Below are 21,655 nucleotides of genomic sequence, written 5' to 3'. Positions count from 1 at the left end.
GTTCTGCGTGCAGCCTGGTTGTTCCCCCCCCCCAGGCTGCCGACCCTCCTGCTAACCTCACTGCAGTATTGAGTCGATGCAAACCCACCAACATGAGCGCACACACACAGAGCCCTGGCTGGCCCGTAGCACCAACAACAAGATCCGCTCCACTCAGGATCATCCAGCTCATCTTCTCCCAACCACTCGCTGCTGGTTTGAAGTTTAACTCTGAGGCGCACAACAGATCTTATAGGGTTTGAAGTGGGAGAGCCGTGGCACCGACAAGTACCCGCTTCTCCTTTCACCTCCGAGCATTTCTGTCCCCCAAAACAAAGCAGCGCAGAATCGTCAAGTATCTGCCAGATCAAGCAAAAGGGAAGGAGAAACACAGAACAGCTCCAGGAGGCGAGGACGGTTTCCTTTTGTGGTTGGTAAGGATCAGTGGGGCGTCAGTGATCACATTAAGGAAGATGCTGTTAAAAATCTCCCCCAGACTTGATGGTTCCCTTCACACCGGTGAAAACACATCAGTACAGATAAGAAACTAAAAAACAGGACAAATCTTTTTCTAGGTTCTCTACATACATCAGGAATGGAGAAACTGTGACCTTTAGATATAATCAGATAAATAAGTTTAAACTTGTTTTAGTGGTGAAGCTAAAAGTGTCTGTAGTTTCTACAGTTTTGACTCATACAGGAGTAAAATGACAGAAAACTATGATTCTCAAAATTTGATTTACAATTTTCTAAACATCGAAAAAGATAGAGTGTAAATGTAACTACAAAAATTACACAGCAGTCCGAGATGCACTTGTACTATTTGTTGTTATAGTTATACAAAAATCGGTGTGAATAGTTATTACCTGATATATATATATATATATATTTACATTATCAATATAAGGACTGTCTCTTTACACTTTTGGGGTAAAAGACTATGGACATATACTCTGGTACAGATGGCATCTATGGAAACCTTTGCACCCTGACATCAATTTAAAGTTAATAAATAGTAACCGTCCTCTTTCTTTCACTTTGTTTCCTCTGTTTTGCTGAGGAGGAAACCCTCTGTGATGTGAAAAAGACGGTAAGTGGATTTTTGGACAGACAGAAAACGTAAAGTTCAAAATCATTATTTTGACTGTGTTAAGTTTCCTCCCTGTCAAACTTTGAGCTGTTTTCAAACCAGTTTGTTGTGTTTATTTTTGATGCCAGGAGGTGACAATGTGTGGACACATCTGATCAGGTTCTCACGCTGCATCAGGTCAAATATTAAATTAGGATCCACAGCCAGTTAAATAAACTGGCTTGAGCAAATTCCAAAACTGCTCCGTATTTGCATGCATCCTGTCAAGACTCACGCAGCTGCACCGCGTGGATTAGTCTTTTATACACACATGAAGACACATGGCAAAACAAGCCATAGTTTTAAAGTTGGAGGTTGTTTTATTCATGCAGCTCCGAGATGCAGAGACAGGAGGCTGCTGGCGGCTCTCTGGCGTGGCGGGAAGTCGAGCGAGGAGAGATAAGGGCTGTATAGAGCAGCAGGAGAACATCAGTTGGGGGAGAAAGAGTTGAACAGTAACCACAGGACGCACCGCCGGAGACAAATATTTCATCAGAAAAGTTCCCTGATTCACACTGGAGGAGACCGGGATGCTCAGTGTTCTTGTGAGCACACCCCCGCCCTCGGTTTGTCTTTGCCTCGCCTTGACGCCGCGAGCTGGTAAATATGTGTTTTCCTCCACGGTGATTGGAGATGGCTTTTCGCCGCCCGGAATAAATCATTGTCGCTTCCGAAAAAGCAAATACGTATCTGTTGCTCAGCTTATTGACAATGTAGAGAGACGGAAGAATAAATAAAGAGAAAAAAGGGAGGAAAAGAAGGCAGCTGCCCAATCATGACGCCCGCTTAAGACCTCATTGCTTCTGAGTGCTACTTTACTGTTGCCGTATTTTGACTGAAATCTTAATGCAATGAGGATTAAAGGGATTACAACATAATCTTGAATAATCCAAAGTGCCACGGACGGAGGAGCGCTTGTAATAACGGCGTAAAACCCGTCCGGAGGTCTGACAACATTGTCAGTCACGGCGAGGATTAAATATTTGCGGGAAAAACTTTCGGCTAATGCCCGCAAACCATCGTGGGGGGGGAAAAAAGCACGGGGGCCAGAAGGCAATTTAGTCATTTAAGAGACATATAGCACCTCGGTAAGTGCCGGCCAGCCCGCTGCCAGGACAAAGCCCAGGCAGGCGAGGGGGAGACGGGCTTTTTAAGCAGATTTACTCCTCCAATTTTTGTTTTTGATCAATGCTAGGGCAGGTTCATTACACATGTAAAGCACGGGGGAGGTTTGAGGAATGAAAATGTTCTCACAGCCAAGAATCAATTCTTATTAGGTTTACTGAAATGCCATCAACATGTCCATTAGCTTTTCCATTAATTTATATTTTTTCCTCAGGAGCAGGGGCTTACTTGTATATTTTAAGGATTATGTAAAGCATCAGCAGAAATTATCTTTTGAGCTAAATAACCCATATTCATCGATGTGAACCTGCCTTTAATTACAACCCTTCACTCAATAACAGTAATGTTAAAAACTGGGTGGGAGGCACATTAGTGGGATTTGATGCAGACCTTGCCGGGATCCTCCCTGATATTCATGCTGGTTGATTGAAGTCTTATTGACGCTTAACTCCTCTCCGACAAACCAAACCCTTAATTTCACTGAATGAATATAAATTGAGTGCAAGAAAAGCTTTTAGAAACAGAGTCGACATTAAGTTTAGAGGAATTTGTCTCCGTGAAGAAGAAGCACGGATCCTGACGTCTAAAACAGTGACAGTACAAATAGCCCAGACAGCAAAAGAGACAGTGTGTACAGGACTCATGTCGCATACATATACATCTATCTATATATATATGATAAATATGTTTTATATTGAATATTCAATCACTGTGTGCATTCAGGCAGTGACAAACTCTGGCTCCGGCTGCTGTCAAACAGGAGGAGCGGAGAGGGTTCGTGGAGTGCAGCCGGTTTGTTCGCGCTGTCACAAGGAAACTTGAAGACAGCATTTGAGAGAAATACTCTGTTTCATGTTTTAGCGGTGGATTAATTCCACTTTTGATATTTTTTTATATCCTTTGAGCCACATTTTACAATAACAGTAGTAGTACTAAGTAAATAGTAGTAGTGGCAGTAAATAAAGATGGACGACGCGTCTGTACTTCCTTCCACAATCCAGACGTGATGTTAAAAGATCCTGAATAAGAAAGCCAAACCATTTTGCACTACAGAGGTCATCTGGACTCAGATTCTGAGCTGTAGAGTTCATGCAATCGAGTTCCTGCCGATACATGCACTCAACTTTTGCGACCTTTAAAAAATTTGATTCTAATATATATTTCGTTTTATTTGATTCTAATTAACATTATTCATTTGTAAAGGGGCCTTTAACATGTTCTTCCTGCCACAAGTCGTCTTGAACTAAAGAAAGAAATCAGAAAGTGCTTTGAAAGTTTGGTGGAATAAACAGCTCCATCTCCTGCACATTCATTATGTTACTCTGTGAGAAGACTCACTGGGGGCCACAGCATTCATATGAAATGTTTAATTAAGAAATTAACATTTTTTGCCGAGGCCGTCTCGTAACCTTTCACGGATTTTTGTGCCAGAACAAAAAATCGACTCTGTAAAGAAGCCAGTTTTTGACCAGAAGGTCACGGGTTCTCGAAAAGTTGTTTGAAAGTTGAAATATCTCACTTGTAAAAATCATAGCAGCTGTCAGTCGGCCGCACGTTTGCCCTTTCTAGTGCCTCTCCCTGTCAATGAGGACGTACTCTTTGACCCAACCCACTGCTGCCCGGCTGCCCACGGGCAAGGCACTTGACCCCCGGTCTGCTGAGAGTCCGGCAGCACAGGACTGGCCGGATTCCAGTTTGAATAAACTGTACGAGATGAAAAGACTTTTTGACAATTGATTCGATGCTTTTTAAAAACTATTGATTTGACACAACCTAAGATTCAATTTACATCTGAGAGAAGCCGGAGATCATTTATGTATCAGTTCTGATATGCATAAGTTCATCCCTGACCTTCAAAATAATAGTCTAGTTGTATTAAACACAAGTTTCACAAAACAATATGTTCGATTCAATTTTATCTGTATAGTGACAATTCATAATATACATTATCTCAAGGTGAGGCCGTAAAATGTAAAGACAAACCCAACAATGAGAAAGTACTTAGTGGCTGGAGAGAAAAAACACCCTCAAATCCAACTCATGGTAGTAAATACAGTTATATACGGAGGGTTGTCGCAATTAAGACTTATTTAAGACCTAGTATGTATTATTTTATATTTAAGACTTTTTAAGACATACATTTTGACTTCCTGCTGAAACCCTGGACATATCAAATAACACTGTACTATCTTTTGGTGCTTTAAGCCATTTTCAGACATGAACTCCAGAAAATGTCCAGAAAATCAGGTCTTGTTTTTCCAGGGAAGTTCATGTTAGAATTGTCATTAGCACACCCACTCGCCTGCTGGGAATTTTGCTAGAATTGTCCTGCTATAATATCACATTGGCTCCAGACACTTTCTGGCAGAGCCCCCTAGATCCCACATACAGCCCCTCTGGAATATTTAGGAAGTTTTGAGTGCGTGTTTGTGAGCAGCTCAATAGAGTCATATGGACATGATCGTATGTATTTGATATAACATGCCTTATGAGTATTTATAATTTCATAACTACCCAGTTCAAGCTGCTGGTTCGACAGAGCAGGACATTTGAAGGCGTCATCTCAAGCCTTTTATTTTTCACCATTTTCTGACATTTTATAGACTGGCTCTTCAATTCAATTAGTTTCAGTACTAACAACGAGTTTTTTTTAGCATCTCCTGCAAACACAAATGGGCGACTATACGTTGTAAAACAGAGATAAAGGCGGCAGATCCTGAGCAACGCGAATCCCAACAGGGATATAAGCAAAAGCGTTCAAAGGACCAGCGAAGAAACAGAGTGAATTAATGATAAAACTAATGATTCATGCTCGTTTACTTTCATGCCTCTGAAATGTGTCGCCTCAGCCTCCTCTCTCCACATTTTTGAACACAATTAAATTTGAAATCTGTAAGACTCAATCAAGCTTTCGGTAATTTTGGAGTACATCGCTGGAAGCTTTATTTAATCAGGTTTATTAGTTAACTGACACTGATGCAATTTTTTTTCCAAGATATCATTAAAACGACCTGACAATTGTTATTTCAATGATTCTACTAAGATTATAAATAGATGATAGTGTGTTTTAAACCTTTCAATATGTTTTTATTCAGTGCTTGTAATGCAAACTGTGGAAAGAAGGTGCAGTAACTTGTTATCAACGACTCAAATATAGATCGTCCCTTTCTGACGTGTCTGTTGTACATATTCTGAGCCCTGAGCCTCATCTCCTCTGTGATCTCACCCACAGTGCTGCCACCCAGTGCAGACTGCCGTCAACAGCAGCCGTCTCTCACCACCCAGTCACTCCCCTGTCATGGAAACAGATAAAAATCCCCGACATGTGTTTTAGTTAGCAACAAGAAGACTGTTTTATAAGCAGGCACTTTACACCGACTCCTCATTTCTCGGAGAAAAGGAGGGGAAAAAAGCTGCCAGGCGGTACAGACAGTTTATTTTTTCTGCCTATAAGCCATAATGAGGTTGTGCCCTGGGGAATCAGTCGAGCGGAATGTTATTAATGCCTCAAAAAAAGAAAGAAAAAATCCTCGGCACCTTCAGCGGCCGTGTCATAAAGGCAGGAAAAGACTGTCAAACAATTAAAGTGAAGTGAATTCCCCGAGATGGAGAGAGAAAGAGAGAAAAAAGGGAAAACAAGTGGACCGGCCTGGAAATGTGCAGAGAAAACAGTTTCCTCTAGGATGTGGAGGAGAAACCATGAGCTCAGTAAAAGCAGCGGTGGGAGAGTTATCTAAAGACCTGGATGTTTTCACCAGCGGGAGCCGAGTTTAGATCAAACAGCGCGAGGGGTCGTTCCTGTATGTGTAACCCTGCGGCTCACTGTCGCTAATCAGTCAGAGGTAAAAACAGACACACGGCAACTCGTTTCCTCCTGAGAGCGTTTAACTGATAAAGAGACATGTAAAGCATTGACGTTTTCTATATAACTGTTATAATATCTCTGATGGCGGATGCAGAATTTAAACTGTGAGCATCCCATATATCTCCATCTATTGATCCATCTGTACCGCTTCTCTTTAGAGGGTCGCAGGGGGAGATGGAGCCAGTGCATTCACACAGAGACAACATGCAAACTCACTCACTTACAAGCTGGGATTCGAACCGCAAACCTTCTTACTGTGAGGCTACAGTGCAAACCACCGCCGACCCCGACAGATCTATCACTTTATTTCAAACGTGTGTGAGAATAGCTCTTATTCGTACTGCAGGTTACAAATTGAACAAAATGTTTAATCCGAAACAAAATGCATGTCATGTAAAATTCGTGTCAGCATTATTACCGAAACATATTTACATAGTTATGTATTTGCTTAAGTTGATATTTTTATATTTATCTAAGTTAAAATTTAAACTACAAAATTATATTCAGCTAAAAATACAGCTCGAAGGCATGTGATGATGTCATCAGGCACTTGTGTGATGTCACCACACCAGGTACAATCATAGAATCCAGATGTGGCAGAAAAAGCTGAGTATTTAAACAAAAGTAAGACGACAAATGAATGGTTGAAATTGATTGTAGGACTTGTTGATGACAGAAGCCAGATAAATGCATCCTGACAAAAGGGCGGAAGTAGAACAACAGTTCAACGACAGTGTGACTTGAGAGATCTGATTAGTAAATCATACGATTCCTCCCCAGGATCAAGAAAACTCAAGGAAATCCAACAAGAACGAGGCAGAACCACCGTTTGTCTTCTTTTCCTTTCCGGCCTTTCTTCAGCACTTTCTTCCAGATGAATGTCGTGGATGATGCTTGAAACTTGGTTGAAGATTTAGAGAAGAGTTCCAGTTGGTTTGGTTTGTTCGATTTTCAAGATTAGTTTCTTCTGAGCTACCGAATTTATTATTTCCCCCAGAAACGACATAAGGTCAGAGAGGCACTGTTTTACTCATGGACACATTTCACTTTCCCTGAGCTGAAATCCAATTGTCTCTCCTCAGTCCCTGCAGAACGGGTAAGAGCCACAGAGCTGCAGTACAGAGGTGTGTGAGACACACTCTCATCTTCATTCAAAGTAACCCCGATGACTCTGATTTGATTTGCTCAGTAACATCCTCCCGGGCCCGGCCTCCATTGTTCCCCCCTGATGTGTCAGGGCGACATCCTAGACGGAAGAAGGTGTCATCGTCAAAGCTGGGTGGCCTCTCCCTCGGTAGGTCGATCCCCCGCACCTCATTGTCTCTCCTCACCTTTATGTCTTTGTGTCTTCGTGAACTGTCACGTCGACGGGGTCGTTCAGACGTGATTCCCGACAGGGGAAACGCCGCTCGACAAGCGCGGGTCCCACAGGAAGTTGGGAGAGGAAATGTAGAGGAAGCATATCAAACAAGCAGAGGTGACGGCCTGTGACACTCTTAGTGGGCAGATCTGCAGCTGGCGGGTTTAAAAGGTAAAAGGAAAAAAACGGTCCAACGTCTTTCCAACACGTTTCTGTTGAATCGCCAAAAAGCAGAGCAACTGAATAGAGGAATATGGGGCCATTTGTTTTTATCCTATTTTAGACTTAACTGTTTTGAGAAGGGCTGCACGTTTAGTATCATAAATATTTAACCATAAAATTAGTGTCAGGATTTGTAAGTCAGGTGAAATCATTTGTTTTCATTTGTAAAAGTCCCTTATTGTTTTAAGTGGGATTTTCATGTTATACTTGATAATAACACAGATCTAGATGTACAGTAAGATAAACACTGTTAAAGTTTTAAAGTATGCCAGTTTTGTTTTGACACCTGCACTCAGCATGTCGTCCAGCCTCACAGGTTTTGGTTTCTTCAGGTGTTTACCTGAAGTCTGCTTCATTTATATACTTATTATTCGACCTCTATCAATGACTCGGTCGCTTCAACGTTTTCTTCAGCTTTTAATCTTTTTTAACTCCTCATAAAATGTTTTGTTATATTACATAAACTCAGTCTGGTAACCAGATTAATGTGTGTGTGTGTGTGTGTGTGGGCTGCAAACTTGGTTACTCACAGTAAATGATGGTGGTCCGCCCGACCCCAGATGATCCAGGAGTTTGCATCATCACCAGTCCCAACTTGTCAGTCTGTGCGCTTTCTGACCATCACCATTTCAAACAGAACCTCGGTCCTAATGGACAAAATAAATGAGTGTCATATATCATGGATCTTTCAGAGTATCATTCGTACTTCAATCCCTGACAAATGTGACAGTTTTCTATTTGTTAGCAGTTTCTGGCTCAACTCAGTAATAAAAAATATCGGCAGCTTTATTCTTAAATATGTGAAACATTATTGACAGTAATAAAAAGATTCAGAGTCTTTTCCCTACTGTCAAGAAATCAGACGTTTCTGTCGTGTTATGTTGGATTTGATAAATAAACAATGGAAAGGCTAGATGCAAGTCGAAAGCTGATTTGAAATCAGCTTTTTAAAAGTTTCTTAATGACTTCATTGGTTGAAAAACTAAGTTAGATTGTAAAGTCGTGAAACCTCTACCATAACCCAACCAAAGTCCAACACCAGTTTATTGAGTTTGTTGGCTAAACCAAGTCGTTTCATCACTTAGAGAAGATGTGATTTAGAATAAATGATTTCAAAACTTCAACCAAAGTTGGAGGCTGCAGCACAAACTAGGCCAAAGACAAGAGAGTTTCCATTGAAGTAAATTTCGTCCTGAGCGTTCTTGTTTTTCAGGATCCGTGCTGGGGCCTCGCTCGTCACACCCATCAACTCTGATATGTTGACAATCCCCTCATTAATTTGAACGGTGCAGCCGGGTTTGAAACACGAGAACCCTTCAGCCATTTCCCTAATGGTCTGCGAGCCGGCCGACCCGGGCGCAGCCGAGCACTCGCCTCCGCGGTGGAGCCGGGATGCAGTTAGAGGTCCTCTCACTGCGAGCTGCTGAGCAGCCATGATGGCTAACCACCACACCAGAGGCCCCTTTGTTTTTCTCTTTTCTCACCCCAACACTTTACAAACAGCTAAGCCTGTCACAGTCCGGCATCAAGGTTCAGTGGTCTGTCAACATTTACCAGCAGATAAAGACAAAGAGGGGAGAATTCTGGGCCCTGGAGAGCACATCGCTCCGTCTGCAGAGTGTGTGTTTGAGAGACAAAGTGTGTGTGTGTGAGAGACACAGAGCGAGTACTTATGTGTCTTTTCTCAGTGACAGCAGCCAAACAGAAAACACTCATGCGGGGAAGAAGACAGCGAGTACATTAGAGCCTTTCGCCTCCCCACCCACCCGTCGATGGAAAGTGACGATGGAAAGCTCTGACAAATAGGACGAGATCCCGCCTCCCCTGGGCTCAGGCCGAGCTGCATCTCGTTCCTGGGCCTGTGGGCCTCTTCGCTCCATCCAGAGGAGAGGGCTATCACAAGCTCCGCCGGCTTAGATGTGTTTGAGACGTGAAGCTGGGGCGAAGACTCGGGATTCGGTTCCGTGGCAGACGCCCTCAACTAATAAACGACGAGGGGATTTGACGGCAGAAAACAAGCTGCTGCTCTTTGAAACAGTGGAGATGTGAGAAAACAGCACTGAGGGGGATTTTCATTTATTTCCAGCTAATGATCCACATGTGAGAATATATATATTTTTTTCACCAGCAAATTTGTTTGCTAATTGTGCCGCAGATTTCCAGAGCTCCAGACTTTCTCTGAAGTTTGTCAAGTAAAAACACAAATAGCAGCTTCAAACCGCTCACATCACAGCGCCGCCCTGGTGTCAGGGTTCAAAGAATAATTTCAGGGAAACTGGTCATAATTAGTTTGCACTGAATGAAGCTTGGGCTTAATGTACATATTAAAATGTGATAGTTCATTGATCGCTATAAGGGAGGTTCTCCTCAGAGGTCAGAAGCAGCTTGAGTGTGTAGTGATGCCCGGAACAGCTTCATGCACCTCGAGTTCAGCACTTCCTCTATTTCTACATGTACTGAACCCAACTGATTTAATCTTGATAACTGTTCAGTATGTGTACATATGGCCAAAAGTATGCAGACACCCCATTCCACAATCTTAAAGGTGATTTTGAAATGCAGGTTTTAGTTTCCTCTTAGTTCCAAAGAAGGGAAATCTTAACAATACAATAATATTTTAGACAATTGTGCAAACTGAAATCAGAAGATGTTGGTGCAGCTTCGGACAATGCCCATGATTCAACAATCATGGGTGTCTGCATATTTGTATGACCAACTGCATGCTGCGTTATCTATTCTACTAACTAAAGCTACTTTAATATGTTTATTTATCCCACTTAGGGATGTAAAAAACATAAAAGAGAGCCAGAGCATCCTCTTTGCCCCCTGGTGGCAGGCTGCAGCACAAGTCATAAACTCCACCTTTACAGGCCAAACAAAGAAGTAAAGATACACGTCAAAGAAATGTGTCCAAAGATGTTTTCTGTCATGTTAGGTAAACTGTACTTGTAATATTATATCTGTGGACTCTAATGCAACATTTCTTTAATCGACTATTTGCTGCAATTGAAGATCTGATAAGAGCATTTGATAGTAAGGCTGGATCACAGTGTTGAAGGGAAAGTCTTGCATTAACAGGAGTTGTATTAAAAAGTGAAATAGAATTTTCTAAAATGGAAGAACCGTCTCAGGAAACCAAGATGTCCTTCATCGGTAGTTAATCTAAACCTAAAATTGAATTTGCCATGTAAACTGTGGCTTTTGATCAATTTAAGGAGACCGCTATGTTTCCTAAATGTCATCTAATGTCACGGGGAAACTCTTCACACACTTACCCGCACTTGGAGGGGACATGTGAGGTGCAGGTCACATGATCTAAGTAGTCTCCCCATCATCTTCTGGTTTCTACAGATGTGTCACCTGTCGGCGCAATTACAGTCGTCCTCCGTCCCTGCGACCCGGCCTGACTGCACAAGACAAAAAGGCAGCCGTCATCACCGGTTTGCCGCGGTGTCATGGCCGCTTGGATGTCTCAAGGGCTGACGTGGCTGAGGCCCGGTCCTCTCTCCTTCTCCCTGCAGCGAGGAGGAGACAGAGGAGATCAGCGGTGGTTAATTATTTACTCAAATAACCAGGTCCCAATGACGCTGAAACAACATGTCAGCTTTTCTAAGGTGAGTGACACCGAAATCTGCCACGTCCACTTGAGACTGTGATACTGCTGATGACAAATTTCATGCTACATGTATTTTTAATACCTACGAGGAGAACTGGAGATTTGAAGCTTCAACACGACACAAACTGATTCCCCTTTCAACCAAATACAAATTTCAGGCAATATCGGAAACATTGTTTTCTATGATGATGATGTTTTATATTAGTGTCACTTAATGATATCAGGATTTCTCATCTATTTAAGTAGCCCTAATACATACTTTGACGAATGAGTCTATTTTACAATATGTTCCATGTTTTTTATTTGTGTAAATAATTATTTATTTAACGTGGATATTGGGAGGTACTGCTGGAATCCGGGCTTTCTGGCCTCCAGCCCCTTATCTATAGAATAAGTGGATGTGCGGATTGATTTAATAACGTTTAGGTGATGACGGTCCGAGGACTAAAACATTATTAATAAAGTTGAGTGATTCAAGTTAAAGTAACAGTGTGGGAGATTCTAAGACATGTGTTAAAAAACATTAATACAAGTGTGACCTGTTGTTTTCTACCATATATCGACTTGCCTTAAAAAATTGGGAAAAAAAGTTATATAGCAGTAAAAGTAAATGACATACATAACTAAAATTGTCAGGACCAACACATGCTTTGTAACAGTAAGTTTATAAAAAATAATTTCAAATGTTATTTATTCTAAACTTGAGGATCTAAAGGGTTCAATTTAGATCTTGATATGTGTGTAAATCCATTGCTTATTTCATGAAGTTAAAATGCATCTGTGAAGGTTTTGACCACTAGTAGGCTGTGGAGCAGTGTTTTCCATCCTCATGAGGATGCACATGCATGGGATCAAACAGGTCAGCGTCCTCTACATGCTCATGCAGTTCCGTTCACAGCTGGTGGCTGGAATGTGACCGAGAAAGGTGGCAAAGGAAAAGGAATAAAACAACTGCAAGCTGGTCAACATGGATCCGAACAATGCAGGTTTGGAAACAGTTTGAGTAGCTGCAGGTTTCAGTTAATCCCACAAACACACTGCTCGGAAAGCAATTAGAAGATAGGAACGGATATACAGACAATTCAGGGATATAAAAGCCGTTTCTCTCGTACGGTCACACTGTCAGCAGTATAATTTAGTGTAGTGGATTGAATGCCTCCTGTCTGAGCAGCTCAGTCAGCTGAACTCTGCTGGAATGCGATGGAGGAACCAGGTTGGGTTTCATGAGCAGGTGCCAGTCGTTTCTCTCCCTCGTGTTTCTCACACTGTTTCGCCACCTGTTCTCCTCTCCACTCCTTCCCAGGTTTTTTTCTTCTCCCTTCCGTGCTATGGATAAAAAAAAAAAGAGAAACGCAGTGTGCACACGTTTACCTCGGAATGTTCAGACATCATGGAACCAGTGGAGGAGATGGAGGAAGAGATCTGTTCTACATCTGAAATAAGGATTTAATACAACAATTTGAGAAACATTTGTATACATAGTTTGAACCATATGGCAGTAAAACTAAAGTGATCAGATATCAATGTGTCCTCAGTGCATCTTCGGCGCACTTAGCACTTTCTAATGTTAATGTGCATGTATTGTTGATTCAAACAAAAGCTTGGATAGCAAAGAATATAATTCCAGGTAAAATGTTGCACTATATTTGAATGTTATAAATACTGGGACAGAGACAGTTTGGATATCATCGATTGCCATTCTCTCGAGGAGAGAAGACAACTAACAAGGTTATTTAAGGATATGATAGAAGAAGATTGAGGGGTGGGACTGAAGGAGGGGGAAAGGGGAGAAAAAAAAGCATTTGTGATTGTCGGCGTGTCCGCCAGTGTTCTCCCTCCCTGCTCCGACACACTTTTCCATGTTGCGGATGCGCCGTTGCACTTGTCAATGTATTTGTTCAGGCGACTCGGCCGTGGGTCCCTGTGAGGGCTGTGCACCGCTGCCTCCTCTCTCCCCCACGTATTTAAAAAAAAAAGGGAAAAGAAGCTGTGGCTCTTGCTTGAATGCTCTCTGTGTCCATGCCCAGTGCCCTAATCCAGGGCCTGCTCTTCCTCTAAGCAGGGAGTTAACTTAATCCCTCTCATTTAGGCAGCTGCACTGCCGGGGAACTATGGGAAAAAGAAAAAAAAAAGTTATAACTCTGTGACAGACACTTTCAGCTGTTGTGACAGTACCTCCCCTCATTCAGCTGCCTGAACATGCAACTCTCACTCTTGGCCCGGTATTTTAATGTTTCTGTGAATAATGCATGGGGGGGGGGGGCGGCGAGCATGGAAATGCTACAGGAGAGGTATGCATGGCTGGGATGATAGCTGTGTGAGTCTGGGTGGAGCAGAACAAGCTGCAAAACACTCACTGGCAACTGGGCTGAGTGAGCCACCTACCAACAGTCAATATGCTGTGAATGTAAATGGTCGATCCCAACCACGTGAGACTAAGTTTAGACATCAGCCCTGATGTCATTGGGTTTTAAGGCAAAGGTCAAAAGGTCAAATCGGAGCATTATTTATAAACAGTAACGATTTTCACCAATTGGGATTCTATTGAGCACCTCATTAATGATTTATTGATAATCACACACATGCGAGCCCCTGCTGACTGCAGTTGGTTTCTAATGCTACATGCTAGTGCTGCTATTCCACTCACCTACTGCAGGTGGCAGTGATGTGCCAGAAATGTAGCGATACACCAGAAAAAAGGTTTTCTTGCATAAGAAAACTGATAGAAAGAAATCAGACTGCGTACAAACAAAGATGTAGACCTTGGCTGGAGGACGAGAAGCCAATGTGGTAATACCTGAAACCTGCAGTCTCTCTGATGACCAGCAGAAGGCGACTCCACTGGTTTGAAAATAGTCTCAACATTTGTCTAAGGAGATGATAATCACACTCTCTAGTTTTGAGTCTTCTTAAAAATAGTATGATGTTCATTTTTTTAATTACGGTGCCATTGAGAGTCAAAAAGATGACAAAGCAGAGAATGCATTAGTGCATAGATACCGTCCTATTGACAGCTAGTACCCGATAAAGTGCGATAAAGACAAGAGGAGACCGAGCACAACAGAGAAATCTTACTATTTTTATACTGGACTGTGAGGATCAGTCTAAATTACCCTTGTCGGACGAGCCTTTAAAAAGGTGTCTCACTCCAAAGCTCTCTCCAATCTATCTATTTATCTATTATCAATTTTATTGAAGTATTTGCCAATACATGCTGAAACATACAGTGACAGTGAAGGTGAGGTACTCCATTTCTTGAGCTCTAAGCTTTACAGGACTCAGAACGTGTGTAAACCTACTTCTCCCACCTCATGCACTTCACTATGCAACAAAAAAACATCTCATTAAATTGGCCAGTGCAGGTCAGAAAACACAATTTAAAATTTCCGCACACATCTGAGCTGCTTATCCGTGAAATTTCAAAAGCTCACGTAACGTATTGAAAGGGCATCAGCGGCGGTCAGCGCGAGAAGCGGCCTCCCCTTTATCCCTCGCCCACATCTGGCACTTCCAGTCCACTGAACTTTTGTAATGGGCCTCGATTAGAGCGCAGGACAGATCCGGTAATAAGCCCGTGAATCTTGTCAAGGGGGAGGTCAGATCAGAAGACAAATAAATAGGAAATTGCTCCCTGTGAGCCTTCTCACTGTCACCCTGGGCTTGTTACCTTGAGCACTAAAAGGTATTTATCTGACTCCGTGTCCGCTGGTTAAACAGGCGTCAGCGCGGCTCTGCGGGGCTTTAATTGCATTCGCGTCCCAGGAGTTCACTTATTGAAGTGCAGGTGCAGCGTCCAAGAAAAATAATTGAACAAACAATTATAATGTGCGTTCCCACACTGCAGGTTGGAGACAGGGCAGATTACAAGGCTTCTGCGCTGTTTAGCTTCCCTCCAGTCCAAATGTATCACCATAGGAGTGTTGAAATGCTCCAAAGATCTATGGTGGGCTTGTGTATACTCTGGCAGAGAGGATCTTGACAGTACCGTCCCTCCGCCCTGGGAAAGAATCCGCACCGTCCGCTGTAAACATGTGAGACATTCACAGCCTCTGTCTCCTGGTGTCTTTCCCCCCCCGATCACAAAGACAGAGGCAGGGTTCTCGTCCGCCCGCACCTCGCTCACCGGCGCTGACAGGAAACAAACGCCACCTCAGGACATCAACACGTCCCGGGCTCCAGTGCCTCGTCGGTGGAAAACCATCCCCAAGCCAAACACGCAGAGGAGACCCGAGCGGCCCCTTCGAGGCGCTCGTCACTCCTCGGAGCTCTTTTGTTTTCAGCTCGTCCCATTGTTCCTCAGCCGGGGAAAATGTTTTTCTTAGATGACAAACGCCATGTCTTCACAGTCACTGGACTGTTTTCCCAGGGCAGCTTCGGTGGGAGAGAGGCGGTTGGAAAATGCGGAGCTTTGAGAAAACAGCACGGAGTCCCAGCTGAAGGAGATGATTCCAGAGATGATGAAAGATTTTGGACAGGAACAGAATGTCAACATCTAGTAGGATGAGATTAGAAGTAGATTGAAACTAACTGTGTGTAGGATCCTCTTATCAATCAATCAATCAAATAATGGAGCGGTAACAGTTATCTCATCTAACTTTACTATATTTCCTAAATAATGAGCTTTTTCTTCAAGCATCACAACCTTAAGGTTTGACGTTTAAGTTACCTGAAGGCCATTTTAGTTTCCGGGTTTCCTAAAACATTTCCCTGAAACTCTTCTTTTGTCTCTGCATTTCTCACTAAATCCGTCTGGAATTAAACTTTACTTTACTTCTGCCTTTCAGCCCGTTGTAGAAACTAAATTGTAGGCGAGAAAAAGTTGAAACTCACTTATAAACATTTATGAAGATTCCAGCTCTCTGGAGGCCTTAACTTATGAAACAAACATTTTATACGCAGCTTTTTTTTTGTCTGCCACATTTCGAGGAAAGAACACCAGGTTATGTGTTTTGGAAGCGAAACCCTTCAGATTAAACTTTAAGTTTGCATTTGCTCGATCAATTTGATTTCCTCTCCGTGGGCCTCCCCCAGGGATTCTTCTTCCATGCAGGAGGACTTCAGTGATGGCTGTTGTTTTGCCTTTTCAGCTCTCCTTCTTCCTCTCCTCCTCTCTTCCCCTTTCGTCGTTCTTCCAGGGATGCGTCGTTGTTGGCAGTGCTTATGTAATAACAGATGGAAGCTAGAAATTAACACGTCTTGCCTCTCTCGTTATTCTCCTCTCTCCATTTATTTTTAATGCTGTGAGCACGAGCGTCTCTCTCACTCTCTCTCTCTCTCTCTCTCTCTGTCTTTCGCCGTGTGTGTGTTTTTGAGTGTATGTGTGTGTGACCTCGGCAGGCCAGCAGCACCTGTCAGGAGTGTATCCACCGTGGTTGCGTGCCTAATTAGCACACAAGGAATTTGGTGGCACGAAGCGCGCAGCATCGGTGGGAAGAAAAGAGTGCGGGGTGCAATTAGGATTTGTTGGCATGTACAGAACACACAGTGAAGAATCAAACGAGGAGGAGGAGGAGGAGGAGGAGGAAGAGGAGGAGAGGTTGGGGTGCGTTGGAGTGGGAGTTAAGGTTTGCATGTGTGGCCTGATACTACTCCACAACTATTTTTCTTTTCACTAAAAAATACAAGAGAAGCAAGAGAATATCAAAAACAAACCGAGACAATGTCAGATTGTCTCCTGGTTTGGATTTGAGTCATGAAATATTGGAACGTCTCTGGAGATTTCACGTGAAAACAAAGTGAAATCCAAATAACTGCACATATGAAGCCTTATGCAAACTAACCACGATCCAACTGTTAAAAAAAAACACGATGACTGAAGTTCAGCTGAATAGAATCTGCCCCTTCACTCGTCTAAGTTTCATGTTTTGTCGTAACATGCACTTCTGATATACGTATTTATTGCAAGCAAAAGGTTAAGTATCAAAAGTACTTATTGATAAAGTATTAAGTGAGTAAAAGTATCAGGGACAGAACTACTAAACGTACTTAGTTTTTTCCCAGAAAAACATGTTGAACATCTACTGCATGTGGCTCATTCAAATCAAATGAATGAGTCTGTGGGTAGAGACGCCACATGCACAAGTATATAAGTTCATCTCATATTCCTTTATTCTCATGAGCTGCAGTAGTTGAACGATATTTACTGATTCATGAGGAAAAAAAGCAGAACATACAAGCATGTGAAAGGTAACTAGTGATATATTGATCTATTTATCAGTTTTTCAAATTGCCTGACAGCAAGTGGTCCATGACTAGGAACTGCTCCACAGCATCAACTGCATGTAATTGTAATTCTTTTTAAAACCTTGACCTCTTGACCAGGCAGTGGCGACTCTTTATCAGTCTATCCAGAAATTGGACATGGAACCTGCCACCCCCCCCCACCCCCCCCACCTCATCATCACAACACAAAGCCTGCTCAAGCGTTTCTGTCTCGTCAACCTTCCTCTGAACACACGCTGCCTTCACGCCCGTATAGACGTCCACTTCAAATCCTTCTGCTTATCAACACTCTTCTCATGTGCCCCTGACCCTGCTTTTCAGTTTTAGACACAAAAGGAAAAGTTTATGCGTTTCTTTATTCTGAATGAAGGAGCGGGAAGAAATAACCAATAAAGAATTTATAGGTGCCATCTTTTTAGCTTCAGGCTTATGCCCGATTCCGCCGCAGAGGACTTTGATTGGTCATTAGATCGTCATCAGAGCACAAACATCTGAGCTGAAGGAAAGAAGCTGCTGGAAGCGACTGTGAAGGCTTAACTTTGTGTCCACCTTATGATTTATTTATCGCCGAGGCAGCCGTTTTTCATGGATAGACTTGGGGGACGGGGGGGTGGGGGGGGGGGCGGCTGGGAGGTTTGAAAGAGTAGAGGCGACGACGAGGAGCTGACATGACCTCAGTGTGATGAGAGGGAATCAAAAAGATCACAACAGCTCTTGTGCCCACAACACTGAAAAGGGAACAAATGGCTCTTTAATATTTCCACGCATACCCATAAAGAAAAAACAGTTTTATTCAACGGTGATGAATAAAACAAAAAGGAGCAACGCGAGAGGGCCGTGGCAGCAGCGGCGTCTTGGTGAGGCAGAGAGGAAATATGCGCCGTGTCAAAAGCCATCGTCTTTTTATCTAATGGGTGCGGCAGCTGTAATGCATCCATGTGGCCCTCCCTTTAATAATTGAACAGACATCGGGGCGGCACCTGCTGGGAGCCCAAATCATCGCCACGGCTTTGAACAAACCACTGTGACATTACGGCGTCAGGCATGGCAACGCCGCGCCGACAAAATACAGACAGAGGGGAAGAGGAAGAGGAGGGGGGGGGTGGGGGGGGGGCAGAAAGAAAAAAGAAAAAGGATGCATTCGAGGCGGTGAACGCGGCCCGAGGCTACAGAGTAATGAGCACATCTCCATGGAGGCTTCCAAAGATTCACCATTTGAAAATTGTTTCTTGTCTTAATAAATCCTAAATGTGTAATTTACTCGTGGAAGAGGAACAACAAAGCCGCCCGACGTTTCCCTCGCCGTCTCTTTACCGCCGTAAAACGAGGGAGATCACACCGAGCGAGGCGTGCCGACGTTTCCTCAGGTGTACAAGCAGCACCTTCAGATCTCCTCACCCCCCCCCTGCCCTCCCTCCCTCCATCCCTCCATCCCTCCCTCCCCCTCGTCTCCATTCCCCCCAAATTGCAAAGTCATTGAAATTCTTGGTCGGCTGTTGCAGGAATTATAAAAACCCTCTGAATCAATTACAACATCAATCGGGCTGAAATCTGCGGCCGATGAATATGTATAAAAGTACACACACATCCAGCTAATTAAACAAGGCCGTCAGAAATCACTTCAGACAGGTCGGGCAAACGCACAGCGAGCATACATTAACAGGCAGGAAGTTGAGGAGGGAGACAGCTGATGTGGGGCCTGAATGCTGAACACTTGTAAATGTAGATTCTAACGACTCAAAACAAGTTTAGCAGGTTTTTTTTTTTAAATCGAGAACATTAAGTTGACTTTACTCCAGACGTGCTCTTCACAGCTTGTGTTGGTCTCGGCTCCTGTTTGTCTTGTCGGCCCTGGTTGACGTCCAGTCGGCTGGACAGTGGAGGCAGTGGGGGGGGGGGGGCCACAGACATACCCAAGGTTTACAGTCACCATCGAGCGGGTATTAATATTCATACTCGCTGCATTGTTAAGTGAATTTGCCTTCTCCTGCAGAGCATGAAGAACAGTTTCATCATTTAACCATACGAGGACGACCAGGCGTAAAAATGGGAAAGCGAGATATTACTACATAACATATTCCTGCCTGTTAGACGTCGGGTTTCTGAACTGTCTGAATCTCTCACTGTCCATCTTTGGTCTTTGCTGATCTTATACATTGTAGGTGATGATGTTAAACTGTGACAAGTAACTGGTTCATTCGCGTTTTTCCGTCCAACGACAAAAACTACTACAAGCCCAACTGACAACACGACATCAGACACGCTTTAAACCAATCCATGTCAAGTATGTGTAGAGGCAGGTCACATAGGTAATCACAACAACATGTACCCATGCAAGGTAATACTGGAACAAAGACATGAAGCCTGGTTTGGACTTTCAGGTGTGAAATCGTCCTGAAATCAACAGACCATGGTACAGAAATGCCTCCTTTGAAATAATTGTAACGGGAATTTCTTTTGAAACTTTGGCCTATTTTTTAATGAACTCGTTTTCAGCCTTGTTGTTCATTAGTTCAGTTTCACCACAATAACGCACTCACACATGTCTCAGCTCCAAAAAACAAAGTTGCAGACTCTCTGCAGGATTAAAGACCAACACTTCCTCTGCACTCCGGTGGCTGCTTTTCTTTTTTCTCTTCCCTTTTCTATTTTTTTCCCGCCGTGCACTCTGACGACAGCGCTCGGGTTGATCATTAACTTCAATGTTGGCTCCACTGTTTCATGCCTGAGGGTTCTAAAGCACAGACACTTCTTTAGGTTCCCCCATTAGGAAATTTGTGAAGTGAAAATTAAGCTCACAGCCGTTACAAACAGACAAACTCTGCCAGATCTTTAGAAACATCAAACGCTGAAACTAGTATAAAGTGGCCATGTGCATTTAAACAACAGAAGCAGACCTGCCTCACTAAGAGTCTGCTTCACAGTGCGACCTTCTAACCTGTTGTAGAACAAACTCAGCCGAGGTTATTGACTTGAAACTCAGATGAGTGCATTAAACTGCACTTTGAAATTTGTTCGCCGATGCTACTGATCGTTCATGTTTAGATTTAGTTGCCGCAGCTCCCAGTGGTCGCTAACAGAAGTTGATTACGAGGCCAACACATGAATCTACACTCTGATAAAGCAGCACATGGTGATTTGGACTGATAAAAAAGTATTTTCATATAAGCATGCTGCCTCTTGTACTATAATCTTATTTTCCTGCAGGATAAAAGCCGCAGATAAATGCCTGAAAATGTACAAATTTCCTCTGAACAAAATCACGTAGGATAAAGATCATCTCACTTTAATTCCCCCCTCCCCCCCCACACTCCTCCTCCGCCTCATCTCCGTTTCACTTGACACAAAGTTGCCCGAGCGTCTCGACAGTGGAGGAGTTTTATGATTTAAATTCTTTATTTCTGTGTTCTGCTCCACGGCCGGTTGTCCCCGGGCAGTTGCTGTCTCTGCCCATGTCTCCCATCCTGAGATGTGCTGCTCACGGAGCTGAGGGAAGGGAAAGGGAAAGGGGGAAGAGGAGCCCAGCCAAGAGGCCCCGGGGCCACAGCCCTCTCTGGACTCCCAACCCCGGGTCACCGAGCACCTCGGGTCAGCCGGTCCTGCACAGCCTCCTTGTGGGGTAATCGCCCGGCTACCGGATTGAGGAGGAGTGGGGAGGAAGGAGGGGGCTCCCCCCGGTGTCTTGTGTAATCAACATTTAGAGAACAGCTGGGAGGAGGAGCAGCAGTGTGTGTGGTTGTTGTGTGCATGTGTGTTTTCTCACGTTCAGATATATCTGATCTGTCGTGTGTGTGTGTGTGTTTTTGTTTGGTGTGTGTTCATGTAAGCGGCTACTATAGCATTAACAAGCTCAGATATGAGGTTGTGAACAACATGATTATATGTGTGTGTGTGTGTGTGTGTGTGTGTGTGTGTGTGTGTGCGTGTGTGTGTGCGTGTGTGTGTGTGGTCGGTGTGTATTCCCTGCTGGGCCTCAGTGCTCAGAGCGGGTTCAGTGTCGGGGTCTTGCCTGCAAATAAAGCTCCTCCTCTGGGTGCCAATATGCTCATCTTGGGGTAGAACTGTCAGAGCAAGAAATTTAAAATTTTGAGGAGATGAAACACGCGAGAGACGGACGGAGATGTGAGCAGTTTCAAA

At 43.6% G+C, this 21,655-nt stretch overlaps 1 long non-coding RNA gene across 1 annotated transcript in view; it reads right to left on the bottom strand.

Moving 5' to 3' along the window:
* The window catches only part of LOC128431294 (uncharacterized), a 32,656-nt gene extending 21,502 nt beyond the window's left edge, over positions 1 to 11,154 (bottom strand). The window contains exons 1-2 of the long non-coding RNA XR_008334129.1: positions 10,956 to 11,154; positions 8,211 to 8,327 (exon numbers count right to left, since the gene is read on the bottom strand). This is a non-coding gene — a long non-coding RNA (uncharacterized LOC128431294). The remainder of the gene's footprint in view (positions 1 to 8,210; positions 8,328 to 10,955) is intronic.
* Positions 11,155 to 21,655: the final 10,501 nt, after the last annotated feature.

The sequence above is a fragment of the Pleuronectes platessa genome, chromosome 24, assembly GCF_947347685.1.
Source record: "Pleuronectes platessa chromosome 24, fPlePla1.1, whole genome shotgun sequence".
NCBI lineage: Eukaryota > Metazoa > Chordata > Actinopteri > Pleuronectiformes > Pleuronectidae > Pleuronectes > Pleuronectes platessa.
The sequence above is the reverse complement of the archived record's forward strand: the minus strand, read 5'-3'. Positions and strand labels throughout refer to the sequence as shown.